Below are 11,014 nucleotides of genomic sequence, written 5' to 3'. Positions count from 1 at the left end.
TTTAATGATTTATAAACTTAGAATTGCTCTGTCATAGCAGGTGTTTTGAGAATTCCTGAAAGAGCTCACTGGAAAAGGAGCAACACAGTTACTGGACATCCAGTTGTTTTCAGTGTCTCATCATGCTTTCTAAAGAAAGGAAAGAAGTGACCATCTGGAAGAGACATGGGGTTTTGGTGGAAACCACCATTTCCTTGGCCTCTGTGTTGTTCACTGCTGAGAGTGATCTATGCAAAATCAGTGCTGTTCCCCCAACTCATCCCGCAGGAAGAGATGCCCACTCTCCTCCTGTGAAGGTAGTTACCGTGTGTCCCTGGCTGCCTGGGTGGACATTCCTCCTTCCCCAGGTAGTGACTGGGCTCTTGCAGCCCGGCTGGTCTCTCTGACTGCCTTTGTTGTACTTTTGGGAAGGGACTGAGTTTTTGTTTGGCGGAAGAAGGGGATGCCAGTGGTAAAGATTCTTTCTGTGGTGTTGCCTGCCAGGAAGCAAGGCAGAGGTCGGGAAAGGCTCTATAAATATTTCTGCAATAACTCAAAGGCAGTTAGTGTTTGGTTGATGTGTTTTTCCTGGGGTGAATGGGACTGCTCTCCTCTGCGCAGGTGTCTGATTCATGTGGGGCTTCCTTTTCTTTCTTTTCCTACTTGTTTCCTGCCTCTACAATTGTTGCTTGCACTTGTAGCACTTTTACTCAGCCCGGCAGTCTCACTGAATGCAATTAGGTTATTTGTGCAAATGTTTTACATCATGAATACAGTCTGCAGAGTCAGACCTTTTGCTTCTTCCTTCTGCTTCTAACCTGTCCCTCCCAAGTTTCCTTTCTCATTGTTTTTCCTTTCACTTATGTCTGCCTGCTGTTAGAGCAAGCTACCAGAGAAGGAAGTGGGGGATGGCTGTTTCTGCAGGGGTTTCAGTGCAAATAGCTGCACAGCTTATAATTTCTTGAGCAGATTAGGCTCTTTGGCATGCACGCAGGCTGAGAGAGAATCACTCATTGCCAGGTGGAGTTAACGTGTTTGTGTCACCAGTGTCCACAAGCCACACAGGCAGGAACTGTAGTGAAAGTATGGGAGGGAGTAGTGATGGGCCCTCCCCAGAAGCAGAATTAGTGTAGCCCAGAGCAGCTGTGCAGAGATCTGTGTCTGAGTCAGGCTGAGCAGGTTCCCACTGAGCTCAGGGAGCTGTAGTTCTCCTGCACGTGGAGGAAGGCTTAGGCATATTGAGGAGCCATCTTCAGTGGTGAATGAGTCCTGGTTTCACTTTACTGCAGCTTGATTGATATATACTTCTTTACTTTCTTTTTTCTATTTTATATATGGAATCTCTATATTGTAAGTAATACTTAAGTCTCCATTAATGAAAGAAAATGCAATGTGATAAAAACCGGTGTTGAAGGTGATCACACAGCCTTGCAGCCTGCATCCAGTCCCATGCAGCCATGTCCAACCACTCTAGGATGGAGGTGTGAAATACAGTTAACCTGCCCTATTTGCCTTCTTGTATTATCTATTGCTCTTAACCTGTTCCCTTGGGACCTAAGTTGACTGTGTGGTAGAAGATGGGATGGAATTTTGTGAAGAAATTAGCTTTATTTACAAGTGATATCAAGTTAGCCATCCAAAGTTGGAGTCCATTTGGGAAAGATTTCTGTTCTGCTTTCTGTATGTCAAATGGTAACTGCTAGAGGCAAATTCAAGTAAGAGACATTCATCCTACCCTGATGCGTGTCCTCCCCAGTACGTAGATGTACCTATTAGTATACTGATAACAGAAAACAGGTTAGTGAGAGCTGGCTTCATGTTTGCAGATTGAGTTTCATGAGAAATGTAGACTATCAAAGAGAGGAATCTCAGGGTCAGAAGCTGGTTGTATCATGTGGAAGGCAAGAAACCACAAACACAGTAGAGAAGTGTTGCAGAAATGAGAGCAGAGATGTTAATTTAGCAGCTGAAATCAGCCATGCCAGAGACTTTTTAATTGCGTTTTATTTGTACAGGAACTGGAACAACAGTATCTCTGCTGGATGTTTCTGTTCTTTTAATTTGGTGCACTGGTGACGACATGATGTGTGGTGATAGGTCTCAGATCTCCTTTAAAGTTTTCTATTCAAAATTAAGGAAAAGAGTGGGAGGTAGCTTTATCTAAGTGCACGCAATATATAATCTGTGAATGAATACAAAATGTGAGCTAGATGGGACATTGTTCCAACTCATCAATGCTACAGCACCCTAGAAAAAAGGAGATATTCCTTCTCAAACTACATATGACATGGGGTTGTGCTCAGAAATATGCCTCATCTCATGCACACAAATTCCCTTGAATATGTCTGAACTGACTTTGTCTAGACAGTCCCAGAATGGGACACAGCGCTAAGGCTTTTCATCTGAATCCTAAAGTGTTTTTCTTCTGGATTCAATTCTCCCTCTTGAGTTAACATGGTCAGAAATACAGAAAACTATAAACACAATAATTGTTATTTCCATCTTACTTTCAACATTTTCTTTCTGCTACAAAGCAGGAAAAACATGAGGGTGACACACTTGAGTTCATACAGCCCTGGCTGCCAGAGCTGTAGAATCCATGAGGCTTTGACAAGGTAGATTTACTGAGGCTGAGCTAGTGCTTGTTCCATTACACCTTCCCAGTATGGCTGGGGGGAAGTCCTGACTGGGAGCCAGAAGGACGTAAACTAACCTCAGCTCACTGGCTGGAAGTAGGAGAAACAGTTCTAGAAATCTCATCAACTTTCACCCAGCACCTTTGCTTCCTGTTCTAGGCAGTGCAAGTTAAAAGTACAATTGAGGGTTTGAGTTCTTTATCTAAAGAGCAATTTTGACTGGGAGTATACTAAAAGGCAGTAAAAGTGGAAGCACATTATGCTTTTTTTCAGAGTCCCTTCTCGATGATTGCCATTTGAGGAATGAGGATGTCGAATTTGCCACGTTGCACAAAGTTATGGCAGCTGTTCCATATTGCTAGATTGGAAATTAAAATGGAGATCTATTCAAATTGTCTGACACTTCCAGCAAGCTTGAAAGCAGTGCTTTAAAATATAACAGAACTCTAATTCGGGTCCTGAGAGATAGTCAGTAACACTGAAAGTACACATCGTCTTCCAAACGGTCTTTTTACTACTTTGTGTCTTTCCCTCTTCCTTACTAAATTCTGCTTTCTGTGGCAGCCATTTGATGCAGCTGAAGTCAACAAGAATGTCAAAGACCAAATCCTAGGCGAGAACATTTCAGCAGGTCTGGTCTGTTATGACAATAAATATTTTCAGGAATGTTTAAGCTATGCTAACCTTTAAAAAAGAATGGCTCACATTTCTATTTTCTTTCTTCATAAGTGTGTGGTGCCTGAATCTGCTTAACAGTTTCTTCATCTAAAGATAAGACTGGATTTATCTGCAACTCTAGAGGGTAATGCAATCTCTGAGTTTAGGAATTTGTTGAGGTCAGCCTTTGCCTGTCAACACACAATCAAACCTAACTTTGTGTTAGTGCTGCTGCTTTAGTAACGCTAATTTTATAAAGGCTACAAAAACTCAATCTTGGAAATGAAGTTCTTTGAAACACACGTAATTCCAGATCTGTGCTTCAGAACTCAAAGATTCACCAGCTCGATTTGTTGTCACCATGAAATATTGCTTAAAAGCATTAATGTTTTTTTCTGGTAATTCTTATTCCACAGAAAGAATGAACTGTAGACATCTCTTAGCATTTTATTTTGTTGTCCTAAATATGCCAGTTCATTACTTATACAGAGCATTAATCACTACAGTAAATGTAGCATTGTGATGTGTTCAGGAAATATTTGATGAGGCTTTATAAAGGCACTCCATAAGAAAAGGCAGACAAAAGTAGTCTATGTTGTTCCTTGTGGGTGAAATTCACCTGCCCGAAGCTCAAATAAATATGTGACAGACTCTTCTGCTAACACAACTCCAATTCCACTATTATCTGTTCTGTTTTGCTTCCCACACATCCTGTAATGATGAAGATGCTTGCTTCTAAAATACCACTTGCTTTTGCGGGGAGGCAGTGGGAACTACAGAGGGCTCAGTGGGCCCTGGAAAGAGCAATGTGCATTGATTAATCTGTCGTCTGAATGAACCCTGCTAAAGAGCTGTATTTCCAAAATTCTAGATGAAAGAATCTGTATACAAATAATGGCAGGAGGAGTGCTCTCTGGAATGATATGACTACATAAATAAGCAGTTCTTCAGTGCAGCATGTGGTTTTCTAATTTCCAGTAAAATGGAATGAGTCACACATGACAACACCATTGCCACTAACCAGTGTGGCATGGCATCTGAAAAAGATAGCACTGGAAGGGTGTGAACTGCAGAGCAGATGATGGGGCTTGAAACATCGTGTTTGCTTTGGCAGAGCAGCCACAATCTTGATGCTTTCCCACAATCTGCTCCAAGGATATAGGTTTTGTTGAGCTGTATCAGATTATTGCTCTGGGAATTTGTGTGTCCTGCCTTTGCCAATGGACAGTTCTTGATGTTTCAGATAAAGATAAATGCCCAGACTCCCCACAGGGGAATTCCAAAGTTAGATGGTGTTTCTTCAAGTAGGGTTTACATTACTGCAGAATTACCAAGGGAGGTTTTCTCTCTCCAGTACCAAATCATAAAGGATACATCTACTCAGTCAGGCAAACAAAGGCCCAAGACAGCTCTCAAGTCCAGGCTCACATACCATACATATTATTTGTATGTAAGTACATGCTCTGGTATGGGCCTTAGGCTGGGTTCACTCCAGAGGGAAGTCTAGCCATAGTCATGTTTTAGCACAGGCCCAAGATTTTCCTACTCATGTTTGGAAAGGTGCTGCTTGAAGTGGAGCTGCACAGGAGAAAAACTCCCAGTGGCTGCTGCTGCTGTTGGACCCCAAGTCTGAGAGGAGGTGATAGGGAGTCTCAAAAGATGAAAGCTCAAACTAACGGGATTAAAACCAATCCCCTCCCCTTTATTTCTGCTCTCAGGCCTCTAGAACTGGGGATTAGATCTTCTGGTGTTAATAAACTGAAACTTGTTCATGCAAAATGTGAACAGGCATCTGTTCAAAAGTAAGCTGAAAATCACCTAGGTCACATGCCTGGACCCTGTAGCAGGGCATTAAGGTTGTCAGCCTGGTAGTTATGGATGACTTGTGCTTTCTTGGTTCTGTTACATGAAAGTCACATCGGACACTTTTTCCTTCAAATGTTTCTCAGAATGAGTACTTGTGAGAGGCAGGATGGGAGAAGGGCACAAGTAATCCTTTTTCTTCTCTTGTCACGTCCTCAAACGCAGCGCTGCTGAGTGCTGTATTTAGGCAGAGGTAATGGTGATGTTCTAGGTGCCCAGCATCATATTTTCATTGATTTATGTTGCTTCCTCACTGTCAGTGTTGTCCACACTAAGGGCTCAGGAAGAACAGTAGTTCAAGCTGCAATTTAATTCCCTGTGGATGGAGATTTGCTGTGACAGAAATGCCTGTCGTGCTGGCAGTCTCTCACATCTGCTGGAGGCAGAAGAGTATGTGAAACAATAACTCTGCCAGCAGATGTGGTTCTGTAGGGACAGTAGTGTCTGTGGTACGAAAATTCTCTCCCAAAATACAGATCTGTGGGGACAGTAAGCGTCTGTGTAAGTGACAACTTTGCAGCATCTGCTGGGACAGTAACGTCTGTGATACGTAAATGCATCTCTGCATCTGCTGGGGCACTCGGAGAGAGATGTATTGTATATACCCAGTTTTAGACGTGAAAATCTCCTTCACTTGCCTTTAATTTGGAGCATTTGTTTGATTCTTCTTCCCACAAGGTTAATAAGAACCATCTTATGCAAGAAGAGCTAAAGGTATGCGTGAGTCTTTTGCATGTAGGACAGATATTGCCACATCTCAGCTGCCAAAAAATACTGCTACATTTTCTCCTACCATAGTATTAATCATTAATGGCTTTGTTCTCAATGAACAGCCTGAGTATCTTCAATGATGCTCTTGTGAGTGCTAATGCTTTGTGGTTGCAGTGAGAACATCACATGAGCAATGTGTTTGTTCAGAGCTGAGATGCACCACAAACAGAGTGTTCTGATCCATACCAGACTTCAAACATTCCCAAGTACAGGTACGTGCAGATAGAGATTTTAATTTGGCCTCATCCCTAGGTTAGGCACTGCACCCAGGTTAGGAAGGATTGCACTGGAGACAGTCAATTTTTGAGCAGCCGCAACTCCATTCAGATGTCAGGGTATTTTGCTACAACAAAGGCTGATGTTGACATTTTTTCTTAGATAGAGACAGATGCAAGAGCTTCTGCCTCAAGGTTATCCATTATACAGTATATTAACTAGATGTTTGAACATTGTGCTTCCTGCAGAGACAGAAATGGATGATGATTAATACTTATCAATTAAAATCTAATCTTTTCCCATGTGTATTTATAAGCTGAACTTCAACCTATAAGGCAGTTCTGTGGCAGGAATTAGATATTCTTTTTTTGGAGAGCACTGGGATATGGTCAGGGATAGATTATTCACTCATTTATTATGAGTACTGCATTTGTGCCTAGATTTTGCCTAGGCGTTGTATATAAACATAGTCTTTGTACAAAGGCATTTAGAAACAATTAGCATTAAAGGGACAATTATTTTCCTTCTTGTAGCAGCACTGAGTAGGGGGGAAGGGATGGAGGGGAGAGGAAGCTGAAGGTTATACATGTTTTATGACCATAATTATAATTAACTATTTCACAGATTTAAATTAAATTAAAATTTAATTATAATTTACTATTTCAGAGATTAAAATTGACGAAAAAAGGCTCAAGGTTATGAGCTACCTCTAAGAGTTATCCAGCTCTGTCTAAACATACAAATATAAATCTTTTCTTCCGTTTTTTTAAATCTAGCTACTGCTTAATAGATAGTGTCCGCAGTGCGATAGGTGCTTTGCAGCCTTGAGACGCCAGTGCTGCATCACGAACTGAATACTGGCCCAAGGGCCGTGGTAACAAAGAGCTCCAATCCCACAGCCGCGTGCAGAGGAGCACTCCATTGAGAGCGCTGCATGCAGGGGCAGCCTGGAAGGCTGGGCTCTAAACACATAACGGGAGAGCAGAGGAAAGGCAGAACAATTTCCATTTTCAAACTCTGGTCAGCACTGTTGTTAAACACCACTTAATTTGGATATGCAGTGTGATAACCCTTGTTCGTAAGGGAGAGGCAGAATGGAACAATAAGTGAAGGAGGCCACTTGCAATCCAGGTTGAGAGTTTGAAGTGGGCAAGTGATCTGGCTGGTTAGTTCTGATTTATGGTAAAGGCATCTTTATGCTTTCTGAATCGCCTTCCATCAGTCATGTTAAACAAAACTGCATTCTTGTAAGGCAGTTCATCCCCTACACACATGCACATGCTAATCACTCATGTCAAATCAACAGCAAATGCCTATGAAAAAAGTACAGTGTGTGATGCCTATTACAAGAATCTTTCCTGTTTTAATATTCTGTAAACAAGCATTTTAGTTTAGTAAAGCCATTAGCGACTCGTGTAAATTTACAGCACTATGTCAATGTTTTCAGAGACTGGTTGTGACTGTTACAGGCCTAAGACTTTTTCTGGTTTATGTCAAAATTGCTTCTGGGACAAGTTGTCCCAGAATATCTTTGTTTTAAAAGAAAATATTTTGCAAATGAATTCTGTAACAGGGAGAGGTTTACACTTATGGGGATGGAAGCTCATGTGGAGGAAATCATCAACAGCATCTCCCCATTTGTGTATTTTGATGTGACATTCCTTACCATGAGGGAAAGAGGCGCTTCTGCAGCTTCCCTACCCCTGAGCCTCCTTCCAGCTCAGGGAGGTATCGCAAAGCCACTCACCACTCCATCTCCATTTTATTTCTTGTCATTTATTAACACAACCATACTGGTTTGAGATCTCTGCCCATCTCTTAGTAGAAGGCACCCAAAGTGGTTGGAACAACTAGTGGAAAAATAATAAATGTTTTCAGCTGCAGTTGTTCAGCTTCTGGATGAGTTGTTGTTTATAAACATCTTGTCTAGAACTGTCAAGAGGTGGAGCCAACATCATTGAGAGATGATAAATTCTGACACGGTACTCTGAGATTTTGCTGCCACTGAATGTAGGTTAATATGGGATTCAATGGGAAATCTGGCTTGTCTATTGCTACGTATTGCAGAAAAAGAAAGAACTTTTCATTTGTCTGCAGATTGCTAATTGAAGTTTATTGCACATGCAAAAGGTTAATTTGGGTATCCTGTGGGATTTGGGACACTATTTTGTAAGATTATGGCAAATAAGCATTTTAGTAAGCAGCAGTGTCCTTAAGGGTAAACAACTGGGACAGAGTGGAGTTGCAAGTCTCTGGTATGAAATCCTTTTCTTTGACCCTTAATTTAGTTATTCCCCAAGATGCATGTAATTTATTCTTTGTGATGATACACTGAAAACAGAGGTCTCATCTGTTCTAGATGAAAATTATATCCTATTCTTATTATTGCTAATGCTTTAGATTTAGAGTAGTATTTAAAGGCCTCAGATTAATTCATGACTTCTTCATGCTAGGTGCAGTGTATGTACACACAGTAAGCGCACTGCCCCAAAGACCTTACACTTTAATTAAATAAAGGTTGGAGGAAGGAAGTTTTATTACCTCTGTCACAAATGGGAAATGATAACAGAGAGAACCTAAAAGGACTGAGAATTACACTCCTCCTGCAACGAGTCCTGTATTTGCCTGTAATATATCCTCCCTTCCTGCTTTTGTTAAGCTGCTGTAAATTGGTAGGTAGATGGCTGGTCTCTCCCTCAGAGAGGGAATTTACTATAATGCTGCGTATGTTTCGAGGTTTTATGTAATGAAAGGCATTATGTAGATAGGTAGTGCTTTAATTTAGATCTGATTAAGTTATTCTTGAGAAAAATTTCTGTGGAGTAGGTAGATCCATATGAGTCTTGTGTGCACTGCTTGTTGCCATATGAGCACACTATTGCATAGATTCTGTGTTCCCAGGGGGGCTGCACTGTTGGCATGTGCATGTTTTAAGGCACACCAGTATAACTTTTTTTATTGTTATTATTATTATTATTCCCTGTAGTTTTCTAAAATAGTAAAAAAGCAATAGTCCTCAAGATGTTGGACCATTGCACAGGATTCATGGGAGGCTTGACACACCAGTGCCGCTTAGTCTCCCAGAAATGCATTTCCTTCTCCCCCTGCCCCTGGGAAGTGCTGTGCTGTGCTTATTCTGAAATGCATTTTAAACGTTTTCAGTTTGAACTTTTGGCTTAACATTAAAAAAAAAAAAAAAGCTAGATCTTCATGAAATCTTGTTTTGGGAAAATTTTTCCTATCATCTAGGCACATAAACCTGAAGATAACTTGCTTTCCTTTTTCCTTAGTCAGTACCTGAATGTTCAGTACAGTGGTCTTGCGCTGAAGCACAACCAGAATTTAAGCAGATGAGGTGGAGAGGGAGAAAAAAAGGGTGTAACATAAATCAGGAGAATAAACAAACCAAAGAACAGGTAAAATCCAAGCACAACTCAGACACTCTCCTCGTATCTTTGCATTTCAGTATTAATGGCCTTTGCTGTTGGATTTCACCAACAGCAGTCCTCTACACTGACAGCCTCTCCCTCACCTCTGTCCTGTCCTGCCCCTGTCTGGTAAACGGGTACAGTTATTTTCTGTCTCACAGATTTTAGAGTCCTTGAGTTAAAAAGGCTGCAAAAATAAAATTTGCATTTTATTTAATAATAAACAGCATTATTTTTATTGCTGTCAAAGGCTCTGTCCATCTGCTTTTTCTCTGTTTAAAGATGCCCAATGCTGAAAATAATTAAGAGCCTTCTAGTTCCTTGAGCACCCAGAAGTAATCTCTTGTTTACCCCCTAAGGAGGTGAAGTGTAAATGTGTAAAATAAGTAATCTTTTAGATATTAAACCACCAAACTTCCTCGGTTGATGAGACAAGCCAAGCACTGGGGAAAGCACATCACCAGTGTATACCCTTACTAGCAAACACTGGGGCTTTGTTATAAAACATGCAAACATCCTGAGGAAGTGCCAGTAATTTGCAATAAACACTGTGTGTAAACAATTACCTGTGACTTGTTACACTTGTTTGTACAGGCAGCTGGCTAAACAGATCTGTGGGCACTTGTAAACCTCTGTGCCCTTCAAACTTGATCCTGGAAAACAATTACTTAGTATTTGATTTCTGAAGTAAGAAGTTAAGTCTTTTGTACCTCGCAGCTGGCAAGGACTAAGTGTGGATGCTTAGAGAGACATGGACAAAAGCTGGAGAAGTAAAACGTGATGGTGGCGGTTTTATGAGAACGGTGAAGACACTTTCATGTCTTGTCACCCGACTAAAGGAGGGGTTTTGTGACAAGGTACTTGATGGGAAAACTGGTTTTACTGGTGAAGGGTCCTGTGGTGTCAGAGAGATGAAAGTGGTTTGGTCACGCAAGGTCCAAGGAAGGGGCAAGGGTGATTTATTTTCTCGTGGCTCAACAAGATGGATGTTGGGATGAGCTAGCGCAGTTAGGCGTGATGCGCCCTCTCCCTTCGGACCCTGAAGCGTTGATGCTGCGCGGGTGGGGGCAGCCGGGGAGCGCAGGATTTGCCAGTCACAGCGCATCCTGTAACCCACGGCTCACCCCGCCCGATCCCTACGCAGGGCAGCCTGAGGAGCGGCGGCACCTCCGCTCTCCCGCTCCAGGTGCTGCCGCCGAGGACTCGCTGCTGCTGTGCCCCCAGGGAGGAGCCGGAGGCACCTCCGCAGCCGCTGCCAGCCCGCGGCTCCCGTTGTCCCGCCGCAGGGGGAAACCCAGGGGAGAGCCCCGGGGCCGTGCGAGGAAGCTGGGGCCGGGCCCGGGCCCCTCGGGTCTCGGCCGCGGCGTTGCGCGCGCGCAGTGCGCAGCGCGGGGGAAGGGCGCGCAGGCGCAGGGCGCGCCCCGGCGGCGGGCGGGAGCCGCTAAGGGGGCTCTGAGCTCTCGG

At 42.7% G+C, this 11,014-nt stretch overlaps 1 long non-coding RNA gene across 1 annotated transcript; it reads right to left on the bottom strand.

Moving 5' to 3' along the window:
- Positions 1 to 7,880: 7,880 nt before the first annotated feature.
- Positions 7,881 to 10,641, bottom strand: LOC133265911 (uncharacterized). The gene is made up of 2 exons (XR_009742173.1): positions 10,117 to 10,641; positions 7,881 to 7,972 (listed from the first exon to the last, which is right to left on the bottom strand). It is a non-coding gene; the product is annotated as an uncharacterized LOC133265911 (long non-coding RNA).
- Between the last annotated feature and the right edge of the window lie 373 nt (positions 10,642 to 11,014).

This window comes from Pezoporus flaviventris, unplaced genomic scaffold (assembly GCF_033815535.1).
Source record: "Pezoporus flaviventris isolate CSIRO_AGI_PZ_B2104156 unplaced genomic scaffold, CSIRO_AGI_Pfla_v1 ptg000006l, whole genome shotgun sequence".
In the NCBI taxonomy this organism is placed as follows: Eukaryota; Metazoa; Chordata; class Aves; order Psittaciformes; family Psittacidae; genus Pezoporus; species Pezoporus flaviventris.
This window is presented reverse-complemented; position numbering and strand designations above follow the sequence as displayed.